The sequence below is a fragment of the Euprymna scolopes genome, chromosome 21, assembly GCF_053919585.1.
Source record: "Euprymna scolopes isolate OS-2025 chromosome 21, ASM5391958v1, whole genome shotgun sequence".
Lineage (NCBI taxonomy): Eukaryota > Metazoa > Mollusca > Cephalopoda > Sepiida > Sepiolidae > Euprymna > Euprymna scolopes.
In genome coordinates this window covers 45342231-45369311 of record NC_136502.1, presented here as the reverse complement: position 1 = coordinate 45369311, position 27081 = coordinate 45342231, and the positions used below count along the sequence as shown (strand labels likewise).

General features: G+C 31.2%; 1 protein-coding gene and 1 pseudogene across 1 annotated transcript in view; both read right to left on the bottom strand.

Annotated features, from left to right (window-relative positions):
* LOC145242191 (lysosome-associated membrane glycoprotein 5-like) overlaps positions 1-27081 on the bottom strand; it is a 203744-nt gene that overhangs the window by 130589 nt on the left and 46074 nt on the right. The gene's annotated exons all lie outside the window — the stretch shown is intronic.
* On the bottom strand, positions 21717-21891 carry LOC145243263 (U2 spliceosomal RNA; annotated as a pseudogene).

Sequence of the window (27081 nt, the reverse complement as noted above, 5' to 3'; positions counted from 1 at the left end):
AAGCCCCGATTTAAACTCAATCGAGAATATTTGGTCCATAATATCTCGTGCATTAGCTGGAAGAACTTTTTCGAATAATGAAAAACTTTTTTTTTTTACAAGGTAGTCACCACTTATCAAAGCCCGGAAGCCACTCAGGGATAAGGGTTATTGTAAGTACAGTACGTTAGTGTGGAGATTTAATAAACTGTGGGAAGTTGTGCAAAGTGAATGAAATAGCATCTCCCCTTCGCAGTGTTCCACTTTTGTTGAGAACATATCTAAAAGGATTGATCTTTGAAAGAAATCCAAAGAGAATGCGATTTCATACTAAGCATTTATTAAAGTAAATGTCTTGTTCTGTGTTATTAGTCTCGTTTAAGTTTCCTTGTTCAATTGTTCTTTCATCTTTTAGTGCAATAAAATGTATAAAATTTGTTTGGCCCATTTTATTTTGCTCATGAGTGTATAGATATATATTGCTCACGAGTATATATATATATATATATATATATATATATATATATATATATATATATATGTTTAAAGAAAAAATAGAAAAAACCGAATGAAATTATTAAAAAATCAACGTTTCGTCCTTGTCTCAGAGGACATCTTCAGGATAATTGAAATAAAAATGTGATAAAAGAAAAAGTCATAGATCGTGCGAAAAAAGACAGTTTTTTAAAATCCAACCCATGTCGGGAAAGGACGAATATGTGTGCTATATATATATATATATATATATATATATATATATATATATATATATATATATATATATATATATATATATGAACTTATTTAATGAATTATATGTATATATTCATATAATGTGAAAATATTAATATGGCAAATAACATACACAGAAACGTTCATATTTCATTCATGCAGGAAATCATCAGGCTAAATGCAAGCATGTATTGTTTGCAATTTGACATCCAAAGTAGATCAAGGTCATGCTCTTAGCCAGCTGCCAGCGAGAAATCGGTGGTAGGTCGCTGGTGCAATGACACAAATTCATTTTCAAATGTTATTGAAAAAGGTGGAGAGTACTGGAAATCTGGGGAGACTTGTTGTCACTCAGCTTCCAAGGAATATCGCAGGTTGTCTTCAAGGAGAGATCTTTGATTATCTGTGTGAAAGCTCCTTGTGAGCCAATAATAACACACAGACAAATGCATCTTAAACTAAACAAACAATTGGTACAAACACACAGACAAATGGTACGAGCACAAATCAGCATTAGTTTGATTATTAATAATAAAATAATAATAATAATAAAAATAATTTATAAAAATAATAATAATAATAATAAAAATAATTAATAATAATAATAATAATAATAATAATAATAATAAATAGCGGGACCTGTGGAAATTCCACAGGAGACTCATTCATATGTAATATATTGATATATTGATGTTGGCATTCTGTAGATGTTCAGCATAAATGGAGACGCTCTGATATTATTGTAGCTCTTTTGTTAAAACTGCAAAAGTATCTGGTCCACGCGTGTGGCTCTAAGCTAGCACGAACGCCCGACAAAGCCCGGTCATAAAGTACACTTAAATGATTTTAATTCTTGCAGATTTCGTATATATTACTAAAGAGTTACTGTTCTATCGATTTTTATTATGTTATAAAGTTGCAATTTCAAAAATAAAAAAATATATCCATATGACTTGGGAGCATTAGCTTGAAAGAAACCGAAATAAAAACTTATGAAAGCCATAATCGAAACCGAAACTTATGAAGAATTCTTGATAAAATTATTTATCAAAAAAAAGATTACTGAAGTGCCATCAGTTATAATCGAAACCGAAACCAAAAGTTATGAAGAATTCTTGATATAATTATTTATATAAAAAAAAATAGATGATTTAAGTGCCATTAGCTATAATCGAATATTATGAAGAATTCTTGGTAAAATTATTTATGACAAGAAATCGAAGTACATAACAATTAAACGACCCGGGTGTAAGCATGACACAAAAAGTAACACACAATATATCGTAATAATCTATATAATTATAAAACTCAAATGACCTTGTAACGGGTGTTGTAACCCAACATCCGGTTTACGACTTCCGGTTGTGCATGCGTACATAAACAAATAATCAACGTGACAATAAAACGTATTGTTTTACTGTGTACGTTTTCAGCGTCCCAATTGTTTTTGTTTTTTTTTGCGTTTAAATTATCCAAATAAACAATTGTTAATACTTTCTGCATTTTTTTACATCGTTCATTTCCGTATTACGTTTAAGTTATTTTAACGCAATTTTCTTACAAATAAATCTACTTTAACCCATTGATATCCATAAGAGCATTTTACAACAGCGATTTGCCCACCACCTCCATTTTATTTTTTAATTTATCTTCCATTTTTTAATACAACTTTCTTATATTTTCTTTTACACTACCAACATGAATAAATAACCCCGAAAATGTTTGTTTTTAATTTGCGTTACAAATAAATGATCAACGCGACAATAAAACATATTACTGTGTACGTTTTCAGCGTCCTAATTGGTTTTTTTTTTCTCGTTTAAATTAAAAGATATATCAAAATTTGAATTTAACTTTAAGTATTATGGTATCTGTTAAGCGCACATTTACCTATAAGTATGGCAAACCACTTATAATTCAATGGCTGTAAGTTTTTTTAAAAAAACAAAAAAACAATTATAAACAGAACGACTCATATAAATCTATCTATATTCTTTTTTCATTTTAATATACTTTCATAGAAATGTTTCTGTTATGTCACAAAAAAACTATTTTCTTTACGTCACAAGTGTCACGCTCATACATTAATTCCATAGCTAATATAACATATATAATGTAATATATATATATATATATATATATATATATATATATATATATATATATATATATATATATAGATTGATTGATTGATGATGATGATGATGATGATGATGATGATGATGATGATGATGAAAAATAATTTTATCATGGCTGACGGGACAAGAGCACGCTACCCCCGTGAAGTAAATAAAGGGTTCCGCTCGAAATTCCGTTCCAAATTCCCGAGTTCGACAGAAACGTTCCCGAGTTCGACAAGATACACCTGAAGAAGGTCGGAGGATATATCGACCGAAACGTTGTGAAAATCACACTCAAGATGAGAACAGCAGTCCGATGAATAACAATACAGACAATTTTAATCATTGAAAACATCTACGCCCCCCCCACCACCACCCGACTCTAATTGAATTTTTTAAAACTTTATATTTCTCTCTTTGTCAGACACACAACTCGTACATGAATTACGTCCCTTGTTTGTTTTGTTTCTTTTAGATTAATAGATATTCGTGCATTATAATGAAATTTCAAACCAACGCATTTCAGCTAAAAACACTATTACGTACGTACGTACGTAGTATAATGTCGAGATTATAATAAATTCCAAAAAAAAAATACGAAAAAATGACACAGTCGAAAAATAATTACTAGTAAAAAATAAAATTATCCATCCATCATCCAATTTATAGAGTTCATTGTGTGTTTTAATGCGGAAGGGTTGTGCGATTAATTCAGAATGCAAATCGATTTATCTCCCTTGCTTACCTTGAAATCTACCATTAAAAATGTAGAAAATGTCCAACCGCTAGTGTCTACTATCTTTTTTGTAACACATAGATCGTGCAATCTTCTACTGGATCATTATTCGTCATTTTTTTGGAATTTATACTAATTTCGACATGAAATGTATCTACGTAAATACTGGTTTTCATCAGCATCTTTCGACCGTAGTCGAGATGATAGACTTCACACGCTCACGTCAGATATCTCGATTCCGCACGACTGCTTCCATGTCCCATCTCTTAACATTGGCATCCCTTATAATGACATCTGGGCATTTGAGCATTCTACCTCTGGAGTGGGTAGAAGGGTTCCACAGAAATATGGAAGGAATAATTTCATTTACTGCTCTAAAACAATGGCCTGCAAACTGAACACGTCTTGCTTTGACAATAGAAGTTCGCCATAGATTTATTGTTTGATTAGATGGGTCTTGCGGTTAAATATTTTCGTAATCTTAGAAAGTAATAAGTCCAAAGAAAGAATTTACAAAAGTTATGCTTTTCTTCTCGCAATTCTCGGTATACAAACCACAGCGCAAATCTGCCAAAGAGACACGCGCACTTTCTGACACACGGGTTTTATATTTGAAAAACCGACTGCATCTCATTTGCATATTCCCCCCCACTCTCATTACCTCACGTGACTACCAATCCATAAATAGCAAGAGCGACCATTTTATTTATTTATTTATTTATTTATTTTTATCCCTTCCTTGAAATGGACGACACGTTGTACGAGGTTAGGTTTTAACTACTTTTTAATCACAGGTCTTCCATGCGTGATTTTGGGCTCTCATGAGAAGGTGGGTATATGCACCAGTGCACCACTCAGGCGTTTTTCCAACTGTTTGGAAAGCGGCAATGTTTCCGGACCATAGAGGAACGTGTGTTGTATTATCAATTTAAAATATTCAGTTTGATGTTTTCGCTGAGATGTGATATCCATATTAGAAACAGACCATGTCATCCATTTTCTGATGTTGTAACATTTGAATGAAGATCCGAGAAATGATCCTGGGTATTCATAGTCATCGACTTGTTTTAGTGGCGTTTGATTCAATGTTTTGATACCGTGATCCAAGTTGGAGGAAGAGCATTTGTTATTTGTTCATATGTTCAGTTTTTGTTTCATTGCGGTACAAGCCAATAACTATTAGAGGCTTGCTCAAGAGATTATAGAAGAGACTGGGCATTTGCAAGGGACTGGCAACTTACTACTTTTTAATTAATTAATTTGTTCGAAATTTCATTATACTGCACAAGCACGTTTCAAATGAATACAAATGACATTAGAGTGATAAATATAATGTTAAAATAATATTAAAATAAAAAGTTATATGCATAGAAAGCACGACATAATGTTTTCATATGGAGTACGAAAATGTAAAATAAACCGGTTTTCTGATCTAGCGGGTTTTGAAAATCTCAGCTGGTAACACAATATTTAATTGTTTTGATTTTTTTCTCACTCACGTTTTTCGATTGTAAATATGAATTTCTTTTTTTTTTTTTTTTTTTTTTTAACTTTTATATGTTCACATAAATATTTCTTTATAAAAAAAAAATGTATTTTTCAGACGTACATAAGTTGGCTCAGCTCCAATTTCTGGTTTCATCTTAGTATGAAAAAATATTAACGTAGAAAAAACAAATGTAAACGCTAAGAAAGAACATTTCATAGGGTTTTGTTTATCATCGCAATAACGCCGCGTGTAATCGCTTTCAATTGCATTTTATTACCAACACACGTATATTACGTAGCTTGCAATGATTCATATGAAACATTGCCTTCACTCTCGCCATATATATTTTCCAATGCATGTTTTTGAATTTCAAGTGAGGGCGGGTCGATAAATAACACAATAAGTGTTTTTCTTTTACATGTTTTTTAATGTTTATACAGACTCCACATATTTCCATTTCTTTTATCTTTCTTCTCGAAATCATTGTTTTCATTCTATGTAGAAAACTCTCTAGCAGTTTTCTTTTGAGGAACATACATTTGTCTCTTAGAAGTTGTTTAGTGGGCTTTCGCTATTCAATGAAACACGTGTAAAAAGTACTATAAAGATAATTCAGGCGTTTGTATAATTACTACATCCTTTTGGTTTTGGAGTGATAACTAATATATATATATATATATATATATATATATATATATATATATATATATATATATATATATATAACTACTTCATTTACTCACATGAAATTAATATACGAAAGTATGAATTTATAACTTACTATATATATATATATATATATATATATATATATATATATATATATATATATATAATTATTAATAATTATTAAATACCTACAGACACTAGTGTTTCATCCTTTTGGGGATCATCAGTGCAGGGGGGTGTCACGATTAACGCCGGTCAATAGATTCGAACCCGGTAACGAAGCCATCTCTGACTCCCTTACCAAGGACTAAATTCATTCGGCCACTGTTAACCGCGGGAAATGCAGTTGAAATTTAAACATTTATTTTTAAATATTTTTAACGTCTGTCAGAGTGATCTAATCATTATATGATGATCTGCGCATGCGAGCTAAATTGGCCGACTTTATTTCAACTGAAAGTGCTTAACGATAAGAAACGAGTTTCTTAATGGGGCTTACATAATTATTTACTATCATGATGATGATGATAATAATAATAATAATAATAATAATAATAATAATAATAATAATAATAGTTATATATATATATATATATATATATATATATATATATAGTAGTAATAGGACGATTTTAATATTTTTCCTGATTCCGATACAATTACCGATTCCACACTTAATTCCCGATTCCGATTCTTCATAAATCTATAAATATTTAACTATAAAGTTGCTATTTTTCTTGATTACCGTAAAACAAGCGTTAAATGTGCATATAAATTCCCAAGCGTATACTTGGAGGTGGTGATCCATAGACTTTAGTTTGACTGGTAGTTTAAAATCAATAAATGTTTATTATTTTATCATTACTACTAGCAATGGAAGGTTTTGTTTTAAACAAAATCCAATAAAAAAGATAATTAAAAGAATCGTTTTGGCATCGGAAAATCGGCACAAATACTTCCGATTCTGATACCCTCAAAAGTTCCGATTTTTCTGATTCTCGATTTCCATTAATCTTCGCAACACTAATATATATATATATATATATATATATATATATATATATATATATATATATATATATATATATATATATATATATATATGTACACGCAAAAGAATACAATTACAGACTGTAAATTATTATTCACAAGAATTAGAAAATCTTAATATTTCTTTTTTGAGTATCATGCTACTATTGATCAGAATTTAACAAATGAAGGCTCGTTGAAAAGGTAATGACCTGAATTGTGTAGTGGGTTGTGTAACATTTGCCCTTAAGGTCGCACATTAAGAGGATCATCCAAATCCTAATTTATACAGTTTTTTACAGCCATAAAATGTTTCAATCATAGTCATTTGTTTTCCTAGTTTTGCATATGAATTACAAAGTATCTGATATTTCCCCAAAACCTCTGGCTTTGATTGAGGGGAGACTAAAACTTGCTGCTATGGTTTCAAATGATCTGAAATAACACCAAGGGGAGACTTGATTCCAAATATTTCTATTATGTTATATCTCCTTTTTTTGATTTTCATACATAAAGTAAAATTCACAGTGTATAAGGATTATTTGATACTGGAGATATTCATAATCGTACCCTCTTTCCGAAAGAAGGGAAATATAACATATGAGAAATATTTGGAATCAAGTCTCCTTTTGCTGTTATTTCAGATCATTTGAAACTATAGCAATAAGTTTTAGTCTCCCCTCCATCAAGAACAGACGTTTTCGTTAAGTATCATTTATATATATATATATATATATATATATATATATATATATATATATACTAGTAGCCAAATCGAATATTGAATGCTTATACCTTTGGTTATATGGGACGAAACTACATAAAAATTTTCTATATTTAACATTTTATGACAATTGAGAAAAAAGAACCTATATTTTCAAACCAATAAAATATGGCCAAATTTGCCTACATTTGTATATACAGTGTCCTGGCAGACGAGCTTTAGATTTGCTGTTTGGGATGAATTTTTCTTAAAGTGTGTATGTGTGTGTGTGTGTGTGTGTGTGTGTGTGTGTGTGTGTGTGTGTGTGTGTGTGTTTTTTTTTTTGCTTGGTTGTATGCCCTGTGGCCTTGCCAGGCAGGCCATTAATATATATATATATATATATATATATATATATATATATAGTAATTTATAAAATATATATGGCGATTAAGCGACACTGAATATTCGGCGTTTCATCCGCTCTAGGACTCCTCAGGCTTATGCGCGAATTCTGTGGCTGTTTATCGTTTTTATATGCTCCTCTTCTATTGAGATTTTAGTTAGCCAATCAGCTTTCTAGTATTCACCGCGCCACTTCCTATCAGCCAATGGGCATGCATTTTATCGAACAAAGGATCTGTTTTAAAACTAGGTTAATGTTTTTTTTTTAGTTTATATATAAATATATATATGTGTACATACATATATGCACATATATATACATATATATATACATATATATATATACATACATATATGTGTGATCGTTTATGTATATTCATATTTATTTTATTTATTTATTTATTTTTTTGCTTATATATATATATATATATATATATATATATATATATATATATATATATATATATATATATATATATAAGAAAAAAAACAACAAAAAACCCCAAATAAAATACAATAATACTTGAACAAACCAGAACGACAGACGGTAACAAGAAAGAATATCCACCATCTTGAAAAAGAAAAAAAAGAAAAAAAATAAGATAAAAAAATAATGGATCGAAAAGAATTATAATTACTAATGAAAATTCATTTAAAAAGATACGAAACATTTTATCAAATTCATTGAATCTTGATTGCAACTACAATCAATAAATCGTTACTAACCGGGAGAGGTCTAATACGTAAAAGTAATGAATCAAGTTGAAAAGAAAAGAAAAAAAAACACTGTATTATGATAGTTACGATTCTTAAGACTTGTTTTATTGAAGAAATGTCTTTTTGAAGAAATAAATAAATAAATAAATAAATAAATAAACATTCCCAATTTAAATAAAATAAATATGGCCTTTATTAAGATTGGTGTTAGGTTTGTTTAAAATTGCAGCCATTTAATATTTTTTTTAAATAACTATTTTCCGATTTTTTTTCCATAAAAAATAATTGTTAGCAAAATATTCTTGAAACCAATACATAAACGAATGTCACTTTTTCGAAATGTATTTACACTTAAACTGTTTTAGTGAATTGGACAATAGAATTCGATTTAGGAACAATTTATTAGAAAATGAGTAAAATTAGATTTTTGTAACTTTAGCTACATAAGGGTGTGTACGCTCAGGAAATAGGGCGCTCGTAACTGGAAGCCTTCTGCCATACTAGAGTAGGGGAAACGAAAAAGGAAAATAAAAACACAAAATTGCATTATTTGGATTATCCAGACAACTTTTCAGTCGCTATACCTCTAGACATCTTTTGGAACTCATAAATTATAATGTAATGGACAATGTCATTGAGCGCCGATCATTTCTAAGTGACAATCTTTTGAAAGTTAAAGGTTCAATCCTCACTACAGGCGATAATAACTAAAAATTAAAAAAAAATAGCCATTTTTACCCCATTATGGCTAATGGAACAAGAACAATATACATTTGCGGGTTAAATGAAATTCCGTATAGATTGCAGAATTCGGCAAATGTTTGCAAATTAGGAAATATGCACTTGAAGATAACCGGAGATGGAGTAAGGCGAAACGTTGTGAAAATAACAACCAAGTTGAGAATACTAGTCTGAATGATCCAAATTATCAATTCTCATCACAAAAATTTCGGAACACAATCTCATATTGCGTTTCGGAATTTTTGCGATTAGAACTGCGATTAGGACTATTATTCTCATCTGGGTTGTTATTTTCAGATAGATCCATAGCACAACGGATATAGGCGTTGATTAATAATCAATTATAAGTGACAAACCTTTGGAGCTTGAATGAGCTTAATTCGTTTTTCCGCCACATGTCAAGAATAGAGCGTGGTGCCATCAGCAGATATACCCATATCGGATACAACTGCATCAGGAAGAGAGTTCACAAAAATCACAAATAATAACGGTTCAAGCAGATTGAGACCTGGACCGCATCAGCATTAATGTTATGCTGTATTTTTTCCGACCGACATTGTATACCCAAAATTACAATGTTGGTTCATAGTATTTGTGTGTGGGGATCATGACAATGATTATCAAGATTAAATTTTGGGGCAGATACTTTGACAAACCACCCCTCACAAAATGGGGTGTTTATTCCGACATTCGTTCTTATCATGGGTAGGTTGAGGGTGTCCATTCCAAAAGCCATTCTTAGTATAAAGATGTTGGGATTGTCTATTCCAAAAGCCGTTCTTAACATGAGGAGGGTGGGGTTTGGTGGGTTGGGTGTTGGGCAATACCAACAACAGCCGTACTTAAAGTTTTTACGAGGGTGTGGGATGATTCCATCGGGCAACGCCGGTTAACGGGTCCTGCTATTCGTCCATTAATATTGTACAAATTGATTTTCGCGAGAATACCTTCAAGCCAGATCTTATCAAAGGTTCTGGATATATCAAGCACTGCCGTCCTAGCTTCACCGACTTTGTCCAGAGTATGGTAAATATGTCCCGAGATAAGCGTTAGGATATCTGCAGTAGAATCGGCTTGAGAGGAGTTTACTATTAACGAAGTAATGGACTATCACTAGATTAATTAATAATTCAGAGATTTTTAGCAAAGTGCGAGAGGAGACTGATAGGGTGATAATTTTGCAGGTCAGTTCTTTCATCAGAATTCTTGAACGCAGGTATCACAGAGACAATTATCTAGAAATAGATTCTTTTTGTTTGCTGTACAAGAATTTATTATTATTATTATTATTATTATTATTATTATTATTATTATTATTATTATTAATGTAGATTAACACCCTAAGCTAAAATAGCCCAGCCTCTACCCCCAAATGAGATTATACTTTTTAAAAGCGATTATGGCCTGAAGTGGCGGATAAAAATAAAAATGAATTTTTTTTTTTAGAATTTAAAGTTGGGATCAGTTTCACATGTAAATTTTACGGAAATATGCGGCCCCATTTTGGGGCACCTAATAACAAGAAAATACTATGGGAGGTAAATTCTATGCATTTTTTAAGGGTGGGGCTACTTTTTAAGCATTTATTTATGGTTTTGTGACCGCATCATTCGGAATTAGGGTCAATGGCACAAAAAAAGGTAATAATGAATAGTCCCCCCCCCCACAAAAAAATTAGGACTGCATAGAAATAATGACCATTTTACATTAAAAATCTCTATACGAAACTGATCCTCCACTCTAAATTCTAAAATATTTTTTTCTTTTTTTTTGTAAAATTTTCTAGGGTGTTCACTCCGTAGTCGCCTAAAAAATTCAATCTCATTTTGGAAAGAGGTTATTTAGTTGATGTTGTTATTAATTACTCGTGATCCTATTTACTTTTCTTACCAAAAGGCCGTTTTTTTATGTGGGGAAGCCAGCTCTTCAAAGCGGGGCACTTAATTAGGAAAAAAATCCGCCAACCTGGAAAGATTTCTTCTCTTATAAGAGAGGATAGAAGATAAAGATAACCAGTACAAACACTACACCTTGAATTACTTATTTCTTAAAATACATACTTACAATACAAATTAGGCGCAATAATTTAGTTAAAATTTTGTGTACAGAGGAAATTCTCGCCAATAACAAAGGAAAAGTCTGTTTTCTTTTAGTCATTTTGAAATCTAAAATGTGTTCGATAAATGAATTTTGTTGGCTTTATTTTTTTACTTGATTTCTTCACAATTTTTCTTTTGTAAAACAAAACTGTAAACAAAAACAAACGTTTTTCAGTTTAGTTAACGAAATAATTTAATTTATTTCCAAAAAAACGTACCATTAAATTCAACCATCGTGGTGACTGAATCGCGAAAAAGATTCCTACGAACACTAAAAAGCAAATGTCTCTAATTACCACCCCCTTTTATTTCTTCGCTTTGTTTTGACTCGCTTTGGTCGTCACTTTCAAAAGCAAATAAGTTTCAACCAATGAAAATCGTTCCAAAACCCAAACAGTAACACATCTACGTGGAAGTAATATGCCAGTATGCACTTAAAAACTCCTATAAGACTTGGTTAAAAAATCAGTTATTTTTCCTGGAAATTATCAAGCCGTAACTTAACGTATCCACCTGCCTTTCCTCCTCCTCCTCCCACTCGTCGTCGTCGTCGTCGTCGTCGTCCTCCTCCTCCTCCTCCTCGTCCTCCTCCAAAACAACAAGATTTCTGTGCCTTTGGGATCGAGGTAAAGGCAAATCATAAAGGACTCAATGGCTCGCATACCAGATTTCTTCATCTCATGCACACATTCCTGCACATTAGCAAGAGTCAGGCAAACAGAAACGGAGTGCTACTTACAGCTATAATATATATATATATATATATATATATATATATATATATATATATATATATATATATATATTTGCGGAAATATGATTTTTTAATGATATTTCACCTTTTTTATGTACTAATCCTTTATTTATTAAGTTCAATGTAAGTACAGACCATATAACAAAAAAAAATGATAAAAGTCTGTATTCCAAATTTCATGGTGTTGACCATCTTACAATTTATTCCTTTAAGTGCGTTGGCATTCACAATTCTTGACAGCAACTATTTCGTAGCGCAAAATTATTCATTTAATTATATGAAGTGAATGATTTTGCGCTACGAAACAGCTGCTGTCAATACTTGTGAATGTCAACGTAATTAAAGGAATAAATTGTAAGATGATCAACAACATGAAATTTGGAATGTAGACTTTTGTCATTTGTTTGTAATGTATGTATATATATGTACATATATATATACATATATATACATATATATGCACATATATATACATATATATACATATATATGCACATATATATACGTATATATACATATATGCACATATATATACATATATATATACATATATACATATGTACATATATATACATATATATATACATACATATATGTACATATATATACATATATATACAGTGATGATCATATTTATTGGCACGGTAAAATAAAAGTTAAATTTTGTCTAATAAATTCTAAAAAAGGGATTAAATTAAAGAAAATAACAAAGTATATTATGTATTTTTAACTGGCCTTTCCGATGCAGCAATCGGATTTTAGAAAAAAGTAAATAACAAAGGAACAACAAACATAATTGCAAAAAACCCTTGTTCAAAATTATTGGCACGGCTTTGTTTTTCTTTTAGTATCAGTATAATATCAATCAATTTCCGGTTTACGTGCTTTCTGAACTTTTTTATAGCCATATTATGCTTGTTTAACGCTAATTCAGTGAATAATTTTTTTCAGATAATTTTTAGATAGCGATTTATTTAAACTATTATAAGTGACTAAATTATAATTTTCAATCGCCATGGTTAAAACTAAGGAACACAGCGAAGACGTCAGGAAGCTTGTTGTAGCATGCCATACCAATGGGGAGGGCTATGATAAGATTTCAAAGAAGCTAAACCTTCCCAAATCCACTGTTAGAGCCATAATAAACAAGTTCAAATCGCAAGGCCACGTTATGAGTTTAGAGGGTAGAGGGAGAAAAAGGATTCTTTCCCCAAGAGATGAACGGAAAATTGTTCGACAAGTAAAACAAAACCCAAGGATCTCTGTTGGGGAGATTGTTGATGAACAGAGCACCTCTGGAGTGAATATATCTCGACATACAGTTGGTAGAGTTTTGAAGAGAGCTGGTTTAAAAGCATGTCGTCCGAGAAAGACTCCCTTAGTGAAGCCTATGCACCTGAAAGCAAGGCTAGCCTTTGCAAAACGTCATATTGATAAAGATGTTGCATTCTGGAAACGTGTTCTATGGACTGACGAAACGAAAATAGAGTTATTTGGCCATAATAAAGTGTCTTATATTTACAGAAAATCTGGCGAAGCTTTCCTGCCTAAGAACACCATACCCACAGTGAAGCACGGTGGAGCCAGTTTGATGTTTTGGGGATCCTTTGCTGCCTCTGGACCAGGGCGACTTGTTAAGGTCACAGGTAGCATAAAAAAGGAAGATTATGTTAAAATATTGGATGAAAACCTGAAAGACTCTGCTAAAGAGCTCTCACTTGGTCGTCGTTGGTGGTTCATGCAAGATAATGACCCAAAGCATTCGGCTAAACTGACTAAGAAATGGCTTGAGGACAATCATATTAATGTTTTGGAGTGGCCATCACAAAGCCCAGACCTTAATCCAATTGAAAATTTATGGAGAACATTAAAATTGAGGGTAATACAAAGGAAGCCTAAGAATCTTATTCAATTGGAGGATTATTGTCAGGAAGAGTGGGCTAAAATTACTACTGAAGAGTGCAACAACTTGGTTGTAAACTATGAAAAGCGACTGAGGAAGGTAATAAAGGCCAAAGGCTATACAATTGATTATTAAATAAATCGTGCCAATAATTTTGAACAAGGGTTTTTTGCAATTATGTTTGTTGTTCCTTTGTTATTTATTTTTTCTAAAATCCGATTGCTGCATCGGAAAGGCCAGTTAAAAATACATAATATACTTTGTTATTTTCTTTAATTTAATCCCTTTTTTAGAATTTATTAGACAAAATTTAACTTTTATTTTACCGTGCCAATAAATATGATCATCACTGTATATATGTACATATATATATGCATATATATACATATATATATGTACATATATATGCATATATATACATATATATATAAGTACATATATATATGCATATATATACATATATATATGTACATATATATATACATATATATGCATATATATACATATATATAAGTACATATATATATGCATATATATACATATATATATGTACATATATATACATATATAGATAGATATATATATACATATATATATGTACATATATATGTACATATATATGCATATATATACATATATATATGTACATATATATATACATATATATATACATATATATATGTACATATATATACATATATATATGTACATATATATACATATATATACATATATATGTACATATATATGCATATATATATGTACATATATATATACATATATATATATATGTACATATATATACACATATATATGTACATATATGCATATATATACATATATACATATACATGTATATATATATGTACATATATATACATATATATATGTACATATATATACATATATATACATATATATACATAAATACATATATATGTACATATATACATATATATTAATATATACATATATATACATATATATACATATATGTATACATATATATATACATATGTATATATACATATATGCATACATATATATACATATATATGCATATATATACATATATAGTCATACATATATATACATATACATATATATATACATATATATATACATATATATACACATATATATAGATAAATACATATATATTTATAGATAGATACATATATATGTATCTATAGATACATATATATATACATATATATATATACATATATATATATATATATATATAGATACATATAACTACTTCATTTACTCACATAAAATTAATATACGAAAGTATAGATTTATGCGTAAACTTGAAGTATTTACTTCAAAAGTGCTCAATACGTAGGTAGAGCTTGTTAGTAATTTATAAAATATTTTATAAATTACTATAGATACACACACATACACACACACACACACACACACACACACATATATATATATATATATATATATATATATATATATATATATATATTCAGAATGTGAAAGAATATATAATAATTTCCACAGCCAGACACGTTGGGTTTTAGCTGGTAGCGTTGACCACGTCCCTCATTCGATACAACGTAGGTTTTTTCCGCTGTTGGATTTCGACGCGGTTTGCTTGATGTGTGATAGGTGGCAGATTTTTTTTGTGTGTGGCACTTTTTCTCAGTTGGTAGAGTGCTGGCCACACATGTAAGAGGCTCAGGGTTCGACTCCCTAGTTCGGATACGTGAGCTCAAATGAGGGCGAAACTCGAGTCTTGAACTTCCGGTTTGTTTGCTCTATGCATTTCTGGGTACATTTAATAACGTTTGCAGATACTGCCTGTAGCTATTCTCTGGTGATTCTTCTGATAGCGTTGGTAATTCTCCTTTAATTGGTCTAGATTGTGAGGATTATTTGCATAAACTTTTTGTTTTAAAGTTTCCCAAAGATAAAAATTACATGATCATAAGTCCGGGGAACGTGGTGCCCATAACCTTTTGCTTATTGTTCTCTCTTCCGTAAACATGTCATGACCTCGTGTCAATGATCTGTGAGACGTGTGTCATGTAACGCCATCTTGTTGGAAAAAGAATTGCATTTTGTCATGTGGTGTCAGTTGGTCGGTAAATGAAAGATAAGAGACTGGGCTACTTTTAACTGGCCCACCCTGTATAACCTATCTGGGTTTTTTTTTTATAGATTTTATTCCAACGCAATATTATGCTAAAAAAATTGACATTAGATGATTTTCTTAACATAACTTTGCTATATTTGTTATTTTCTGAAAATGTTTTTGGTATGAAAAACTCCAAACACCGAAAAATTGTCTCTATAGTTGAACTTAAAATCGACATCATTTAATGAACTCTTTTGCTATGTAGATCTATAGTTGCGCAGATGCATATGTTATGGCCGTGTTCTTTCAGGCGCATGTATCAGAATCCAGAAAAAATAGTAATGAAAAGTTTCGAATATAAGAAGAACACAGCTACCAAGCGTAAGGGTTCGTAATGCAGGCTATATCCCGTGCAATTTATAGTTTCCTACGAACTAATTAAAAAGGAAGTGGAAGCCATTCGTGAAAATACTTCGAATCTTGAAAAAATTTAACAATAGTTGTTAGACATAGATTAATAAATATTTCCTAACAGTGGTTTAGAATTGTTATATGGACAAAACTTCCTATTTGAAAATTAATAAATTTTCGCTGAATTTGATCCATATTCATTATACACTAATTTCTTTAAACAATAACCCCTTCAGCTTAAACCTTAAATTTTAAATTTTTGTTAGAATCAAAATCATGTAAAAGATTTTTTCATCAAAATTGGAATAAGGATTCTAGACATAAGGTTTAGTATTATTATATCTTAATTTGAATCTTCGTAACGGTACCTAAAAGTGGTTCAAACTTTTCTGGAATGGTTATTTCAATTATATACAAATATTTCAAAGCAATGTTTAATTAAAGCCATACAATGAAACAAAAAAACAAAAAATAACACAAGATCATCGTTAAAACAAAGTTTTCATATGTACCTAACAACAAAAACAAAATAGATACATTTCGCCTGTTTTTTTTTGTTTTTTTTCAAATAATATATTGTGCGTGAAATTATGTAGTATTCTTTTATATAAGAAAACATTGGTAAAAGTGAGAGTAATATCTGCATTACTATACCGTTTTATTTTATTTATTTATTTTTTCAAAAGACTAACAACTTCTTACTAACTCCAAAATCATAAGAAAGAACTAATGTTATAAGTTCAAATGTCCGTCGGGAGAATGCTACTCATATTATTATTATTATTATTATTATTATTATTATTATTATTATTATTATTATTATAACGATACTACTACTACTACTACTACTACTACTGCTATTACTACTACTACTACTACTAATAATAATAATAATAATAATAATAATAACAACAATAATAACAATAATAATAATAGCTACATCGGTTTTACTATCATTACCCTTTCCCATAGGCTTGTAAAATAGTCTCATTCTAACATGTTAAAACAACCCTATATACCCTCTTTGTTAACATGTAAAGAAAAGAAATTAGCAAAGTTCGTTGGCTGCTAGAAGTCTACGAGCAGTTTATCTTCTTGTGAATCCAGTGAATAATGAGGGGGGAGAGAAATGGGTTAGTATCGGAGGTTAGAGAGTTCATGTGCTGAATAAACGTCCGTTATTAGGGAAGACAAACGAGTTCTTATGCCAAAATCCGTGCGTAGGTTTATTCAACGGAGGCCCAGTCCAAGTGTGTTTGTAAGTATGCGTGTGTGTGCGTGTAATATTTACATCATTTCACGTGCATGCATTTGGTCGCCATGCTGTATCCAGTAGGATTATCGACGCCAGAGTCCATTGCACAGTGGGTTTTTGTTGTTGACCGGGGCGAAATTGATAAGTAGGTAGCAATCCCTCCTCGTGGTTAGAAAGAGGGTGAAAGTAATCGGTGATCCCTTTTATCAACCCTGGTTCTAATCTCTGTTCGCATGAGAAATTACGCAAACCAGAAATAAGTTTAAATGTTTGCACCAATCAGAAACGAGCTTAGAAGTCGAATATATATTGAAAATACTGCTAATGGCGGCTTATTGCTGCTGTTTGTAATAATGTCGCCTTAGACTCACCATACATCTAGTAAACTCTAGTTCACTTTACCAGCATTCAAATAATAATAATAATAATAATAATAATAATAATAACTAGCGGGACCTGTGGAAATTCCACAGCAGCATTTTTCATATGTAATATATTGTAGCTGGGCATGCTGTGAGCGTTCTGTTCAGCATTAATGAAGGCACAATCATATTATTCAAGTTTTTTTTTTTATTATTAAAACTGTATTGCACCCTTACCAAAATAATAACTTTGATATATTTCCTGGGCTGATTATTTCATTACAAATACACTGGTCAATTAACTCACATTTTATCATTTTTTATAATTATTGAATATGTTACTATGTTCGACAATAATTTTTCATAATTTTAACCCACATTATCACCCGTCCCTTTACTAAAATATTAAATTTGATATATTGTATTGGCTGATTATTTTATAACAAACACAACTATCAATTAACTCGCATTTCATCATTTTTAATAATTCTTGGATATGGTACTAATTTTGACAATAATTTTTCATCATTTAAACTCACCATATCGGACACCTTACTAAAATAATAACTTTGATATATTACTTAGGCTGATTATTTCATTACAAAAAAACACGCATCAATCAATTCACATTTCATCATTTTTCGTAATTCTTGGATATGTTACTAATTTCGACAATATTTTTTTATAATTTATAATTTAAACCAACGTTGTTGCCCAACCGTACTAAAATAATAACTTTGATACATTATCGCCCCCTCTTTACTAAAATAATAACTTTGAAATATTGTATAGGCTTATTATTTTATTACAAACACACTAATGCATGAAATCACATTTCATCATTTTTCATAATTCTTGGATATGTTACTTATTTCGACAATCATTTTTCATAATTTTAACCCACATTTTCGGCTATACCTCTTTACTAAATAATGACTTTGATATATTGTCTAGGCTGATTATTTCCTTACAAACACACCAATGAATTAACTAATATTTCATCATTTTTTCGTAATTCTTGGATATGTTACTAATTTCGACAATAATTTTTCATAATTTAAGCCCTCCTCATCTCCTTCTCCTTTACTTATATAATAACTTTGATATATTGTCTAGGCTGATTATTTTATTATAAACACACCAATCAATTAAATCACATTTCGTAATTTTTCGTAATTCTTGGATATGTTACTAATTTCGACAATATTTTTATAATTAAAACCATGCTCGCCGCCCTCGCTTACTAAAACATTACTTTGATATATTGTCTGGGCTGATTATTTCATAAAAACACAACTATCAATTAACTCACACTTCATCATTTTTCTTAATTCTTGGATATGCTAATCATTTCGACAATTATTTTTAATATTTTTAACCCACATTATCACCCCTCCCCACTACTAAAATAATAACTTTGATATATTATCTGGGATGATTATTTCATTTCAAACACACCAATCAATTTACTTACATTTTATCATGTTACTAATGTCGACAATCATTTTTCATAATTTTAACCCACATCATCGCCCCACTTACTAAAATAATAACTTTGATATATCGTCTGGTCTGATTATTTCATTGCAAACACACTAATGCATTAAATAACATATCATTTTTCATAATTCTTGGACATGTTACTAATTTCGACAATTATTTTTCATAATTTAAACTATCCTTATCGCCCTCTCTTGCTAACATAATTACTTTGATATATTTCCTGGCCTGATTATATTATTATAAACACACAATCGATTAACTCACATTTAATCTTTATTCATAATCCTGGATAAGTTACTAATTTCGACAATAATTTTTATAATTAAAAACCCACATTATGTCTCTCCCTTCTACTTATATAATATATTTGGTATATTGTCTGGGCTTATTATATCATTACAAATACACCAATCAAGTAACTCACATTTCATCATTTTTCATAATTCTTGGATATGTTACTAATTTCGACAATAATTTTCATAACTTTAATCCGCGATGTCGCTCCCCCTTACTTAAATAATAACTTTGATATATTGTCTGGGCTGATTATTTAATTACAAACAAATCAATCAATTCTGGGTATTCTCATAGTATATATGTTTCACCTATTTTATCCAATCCCGGGTGACGCCGCATATTCTGCTAATATATATTGTTCACCTATCTCATTTGATCCCGGGCTACGCTGGGTTTTTTTCTACTATATGTTTTCCACCTAGTTCATTCAATACTGGGCGACACTTTCTGATAGTATACATTTGCACATCTCATTCAATCCCGGGACTGACTTCATATCCGCCACCCCACTGTTGAAAATATACATTAAATAAAGTAATGTTTTAATCGTAAACTGTTTAAGCCATTTCTGGGACCGACTTTATATCCCAAACCCACTGTTAAAAATATACATGAAATAATGTAATGTCTAAATAGTAAACTGTTTCAGCCATTTCTGGAACTGACTTATAATCCCCACCTCACTGTTGAAAATATACATGAAATAAAGTAATGTATAAATCGTAAACTTTTTCAGCCATTTCCGGGATCGACTTCTTATCTCCCATCCTATTGTTAAAAACATACATTAAATAAAGTAATGTCCAAAACGTAAATAGTTGCAGCCATCTCCAGAACCGACTTCATATTTCCCACCCCAATGTTAAAAATATACATTAAATAAAGTAATGTGTAATGCGGTTTCACCCATTTTCGGGACTGATTTAATATCCCCCAACCCACTGTTAAAAATATACATGAAATAAAGTAATGTTTGTAAACGGTTTGAGTAATTTCCGGGGCTGACTTCATATCCCGTAACCCACTTCTTAAAATATACTTGAAATAAAGTAATGTTTAAATCATAAGCTGTTTCAGCAGCTTTTCGAAAGTAATGCATAAAACATTAACACGGTTAAGGATTAGGCTACCATTGCTTCAACATGAATTTCTGAGTGTAGTATCAGTTTCAGCATTCCAGCGACTTAAATCCCCCCTTTTTTGGTCTTGGTTAATGGAGGAGAGATCCTTCATTACTGATACAATTTTTATTTTGTTATTGACCAAAGTGTCCCTTTTGGGGAGCTGGTTTCCTCCTAAATTTTTAACCGACGTCATGTCCAATTCCGCCGTTGTGGGGAGGCAAGTAAAAAAAAAATAATCAGAACGGACATTTTCCAGGGCATTTTATAATTAATCAGAAGTGACATTTCTAGGGAATTTTGTAATTAAATCAGAAATAACTTTTTTCAGTTACTTTTTTAATATTAAAAATTTGTTACATTAAACATAGTACCTATTCACAATGCCTCTCCAAGGGACAGATTTAGACACCAGGGTCGTTTTTTAAAGTGGGGAAAAAATTCTCTTAGTCGTAAAGGATTTCTCTTCCACTGAAAGAGAAGAAATTGAAACGTAGCACCTGAAGAACAGATCGTATTTATTTATTTGCTCCCCCACCGAGCAAATTAGGCACAAGGCCGATTTTTAACGTGAGGAGTGAAGGGAGGGGGAAGGGAAAAAGGGGACCAGCTCCCGAGAGGTGGGAAATGGGAGCTGGTTAATGGTCAGGCATGTGGGGTTGCCCCCACATCTGGTCTTTGCTAGTCATAGCTAGTCATAGCTAGTCATAGCTTGCAGTATCTGCCGGAACAGATACTACACTTTGATCTTAGCCAAAAGGCCAAGAAAGACAAATCATTTTTATTAGCTTTGCCTCAACAGCGACACCAATTATTTTTTATATTTCAATTTTCTTTTCAAGGGTGACAAGGTTTATTCGGAATATTCCACTTTTTGGAATATTCCGCTTTCCTTTTTTAGGGATGCACAGCATGATAACGGACGGAGCGATAAGCGTAATAATAATAATAATAATAATAATAATAAGAAGAAGAAGAAGAAGAAGAAGAAGAAGAAGAAGAAGAATATTTATTTTGCGAGTGTCACCATGAACGAGCACCACACCAAATAATGAGGGCCAAGGAAGATGGAAAGACCGAGGAGAGAAAGCACTAGTCAGACCTCCGCTGGATGAGTGCAAAGAAGACTGGAACACTGGGGAAGCTTATTGCCACCCAAATTCCAGTGAAGACCAATGGTTGCCGCTAACCAGAAATCAATGGTAAGCGGCTGTTGCGATAACGCAAATTCTTTTGCAAAGGTTATTGAAAGAGGTGGAAAGTAGTGGACATCTGTGGAAACTTGCTGTCACTCAGACTCCAGGTAACACCACAAGTTGTTCCCATAGAGCAATCGTTGATGATAGCTTGTGTGACTACTCCTAATGAGTAAATAATAATAATAATAATAATAATAATAATAATAATAATAATAATAATAATGATAATAATAAAAATAAAAAAAATAATAATGATAAAAATAATAATGATAAAAATAATAATGATAATAATAAAAAAATAAAATAATAAAATAATAATAATAATAATGATGATGAAAATAATAATGATAATAATAAAAAAAAATAATAATGATGATAAAAAAAATAATAACAATAATAAAAATTAAAAAAATTAAAAAATAAAAATAATAATAATAATAATAATAATAAAAATAAACAAATAATAATGATAAAAATAATAATGATAATAATAAAAAAAAATAATAATAATAATAAAAATTAAAAAAATTAAAAAATAAAAATAATAATAATAATAATAATAATAATAATAATAATAATAATAATAATAATAATAACTAGGAGTTAAGCCCGGCTTTGCTCAGGCCCTATTACTGTTCATAACTTTATGTGCATACGTATACATATATTAAAAAGTTTGACTCATGCCCAGGTAACCTACATCTAAAATTTCAAGTGTTTAGACACAAAATTGGCGGAGGAGTTTGGTAGAGTCTGAAAAGGTCAACTCTTTCAACTTTGACCTCTTGGCATCAAAATTTTCGCCCCAAAAGCTGATTAAAAAGCTTTTTACATGTCTGAATACCCTTTATGTAAAATTTCAAATGTTTAGACCCAAAATTGGCTAAATAGTTTGGTAGAGACCGTAAAGGTCAAATCTTTTGAATTTTGACTCCTTGGCAGACAAATTTTCGGCAAAAAAAACGATTAAAACCTTGCCTTATGTTTGAATATATATAAAATTTCAAAAGACCAAAAATTGGCTGAGTAATTTGGTAGAAATCGCAGCGGTCATTTTTATTTTTTTTTTTAACATTTATTGTTTTGGGCTCAAATCAAGTTAAAAAGTTTGATCCATATCCAAGTAACCTACATCTAAAATTTCAAGTGTTTAGACCCCCACATTGGCGGAGGAATTTGGTAGAGTTTCAAAGGACAAATCGTTGAACTTTGACCTCCTCACAGCCAAATTTCTGGCCAAAAACTGATTAAAAAGATTTTCCCAAATCTCAATAGCCCTTATGTCAAATCCCGAGTCTGTAGACTGAAAATTAATTGAGTAGTTTGGTAGGGAAATGTACACACGCAGACACACAGACAGACAAACAATTTCATTTTTATAATAATAATAATCACCGATCCCCCCCCCAAAAAAAAATGATACCAAAGGGCCGAGAAGGGTCAATAAGGACTGAAAGACCGATGAGCGAGCGCCAACCAGACCTCGGCTGGACAAGCGCAAAGAGAACTGGGACCTTGGGGAGGCTGAGTGCCATTCAAATTTCAGCATAAACCAATGGCCACCACCAGCGAGAAATCAATGGTAAGCGGCTGTTGCGATGATGCAAATTCATTTGCAAATGCTATCGAAGGAGGTGGAGAGGTCTGGACGTCTGGGGAGACTTGTTGTCACTCAGCTTCCAGAGAATACCACAGGTTTCCAATCAGATCGTTCGTTGACTTGTGTGAAAGCTCCATGTGAGCCAATAATAATAATTGTTGTCACTCAAACTCCAGACTCTTTCTAATATGTATAAAACGTAATTTGCCACAGTTAAAAGAGTTTTCAAAGGCTGGAGAAAAAGTATTTTTAAACAGAGATATGATTTGGTGAGCAGTTTAAGAAAAAATGAAATTCCTTTCACTGTCTTTTTTTTATTTTTGTAAAGGCACTTTTTCCACTGTTGTTGTTTTTTTTTTTACGTAAAGGTACTTTCTAATATGAATTAAACGTAATTTACCAAAGTTTAAAGAGTTTTCAAAGGTAAATATTATATTTGACCTAACAGGTGGCTCCTAGGGGAAAAAACTCGAAACTGGTTTCGAAAAAAATCGATGTCGGTAATAATAATTCCAAATAAATTAAATTAAATATATAATCAATATAAATCAACTTTAAATTAGAATCTTAAACAGAACACTCAAAACAATTCTCTCACTATAAACAACAACTAACATACAACTATTTAGTAAAATCGATTTTCCTTAATTTAATATGCAAATGAGGTTACCTCTTGAGCGTATATTATGGAAGAATCATACTATATATAGAAAGAAATGAAATAGGAAAACAATGGCCTTTTGTATATATTAATCAAATTGTGAATATATATATATATGTGTGTGTGTGTGTTTTATTAGTGATGGGACGATTCCAATATTTCCCGATTATGTACTAAATTCCAGATTCCGATGCAGTTACCGATTGCGGTTCCAATTCTTTATAAATCTCTAAATAATTAACTATAAAGTTATTATTTTCCCCCGATTACCGTACAAAAAACACATGGAAAATTTGTAGATATTTTCTCAAACGTAAAAATACGCTTGTGTGAGATGATCTGTAGATTTTAGTTTACTGGTAGTTTAAAATCAGTAAATATTTATTATTTTATCATTAGTACCAACAGTGGAGGATTTTGTTTTAAACAAAATCAAATAAAAAAAAAATAATAATAATTAAAAGAATCGTTTTTTTGGCATCGGGAAATGGGCATACATTTTTACGATTCCGATGCCTCAGAAAGTTCCGACTTTTCCGATTCCCGATTCCGATTAATTGTTCTAACGCACACACACACACACACACACACACACACTCACACACACACACACACACACACACACACACATATATAAGGGCTAACTATGATATTTTACACGCTGATGTTTCTCACTTGAAGCTCGAGAAATACAACATATGTTTCGAGCTGAGAGCAATGTTAAAGTTATTTTAGTTAAGTGGTTACCAAACCCGTTCTGTTTACTTGTATATTAGTTCTCACTTCAACACAAGTTTTAAATCGTATCCTCGTTAGGATATAAATGCGATCAAACATTAGAAGCAAACCGTACCAGGAAGAAGAAGATTAATTCTCTCAACAGAACAGTTTGGCGCTAGATCTGTGCCTCCTTACGAATATGAAGCCCTAATGTCGAGAATTTCAACTTTGATCAAATTTCATTATACGATTTTGATTCTATAAAATGTCTAAAATGTAAGGCTTAAGTGTAACATGGGTCCCGTTGCAGACAAAAATAAATCAATCCGACTCGACTTTTCTTCCGTTTTAACACAGGTCGTTTATTACCGTTACTTTCCAAACAATGCATGTTTCTAATTTTGTCTGTTCATTTCGTTTGCCATGAAATTAACAAAACCCCGCCGTCTCGACACCAGCTTAAACGTGTCTCGTCGCCACTATGGGAACACACGTCCATCTCACCTGGCTTTTTCTCTTTCTCTTCCCGATCAAATGCTGGCCATAGGTAGGCCTTTCTCGTAGCCCACTTTACACGTCCATTTTCCTCGACGCAAACTACGCTTTTCCAGACCACATGGTGTTTTTCTTTCTTCTCACGTAAGCCGTGCACATATTTGCTTTTTTGGCTACTGTTGGTAATATCTTCATTAACCAGCTCCTGGTGATACATTCCATGCGCTCATACGCACTCTGTTACATAAGAAAGTGTCAGCAACTGCACCTTACCACTAACCCAAATGTGCTTACCAAACGACTTTTATGCTTCTATAACTGTTCATTTTGAAATTGGATACCCGACGAATGTTTCAATCAATTAGTTTTTATCATATATATATATATATATATATATATATATAATTATTTACTATAATAATTAAATACCTACAGACACTAGTGTTTCATCCTTTCGGGAATCTTCAGTGCAGGATGTCACGATTAACATCAGTCGATAGATTCGAACCCATCGACACAAGTCATCTCTGGCTTGATTAGCAAGGACCGTATCCATTCGGCTACAGTTAACCGCGTGAAATAACGTTGAAATTAAACATTTTATTTTTAAATGTTTTTTTTTACGTCAGTCAGAGTGATCTAATCATTATATGATGATCTATGCATAAGAGCTAAATTGACAGACTGTATGTACCACGCGGAGTCGTAGAAATTTCCAGGTTGGTATCTCGGAGGAGAATCTTTGTTAAGATATGCATCTAGGTAGAAGGTAACTCTAATGTAAAAACCTGCGGTCTACCGTATACTCTGTCCTGTGGCAGCCATCTGTACCGAATATATATATATATATATATATATATATATATATATATATATACATACAGGGTGGGCCAAAATAAGGGTCCTATTTTTAAAGTTATTCAAATTTAAAGATAGGACCCTTATTTTGGCGCACCCTGTATATATATATATATATATATATATATATATATATATATATATATGTGTGTGTGTGTGTGTGTGTGTGTGTGTGTGTGAGAGAGAAAGAGAATCATCCACACACAGTACTGTTTCGCTGTATCACAACTCATCAGTGCGGCTAGACTAGCACATTTTCTAGCTGTGGATTGCGCCTACAACGATCGCGTTGATAGTTGACAGTTCTAACCACTGGATCGGCCATGGGTCTGTGCACGTAAACGACCTCATCAAACATCCATTAAATAAACATTCGCCCATCGTGTTACAGTGCTCGAGCTGCTAGTTTATTTATATAAAATGTTCCGTTA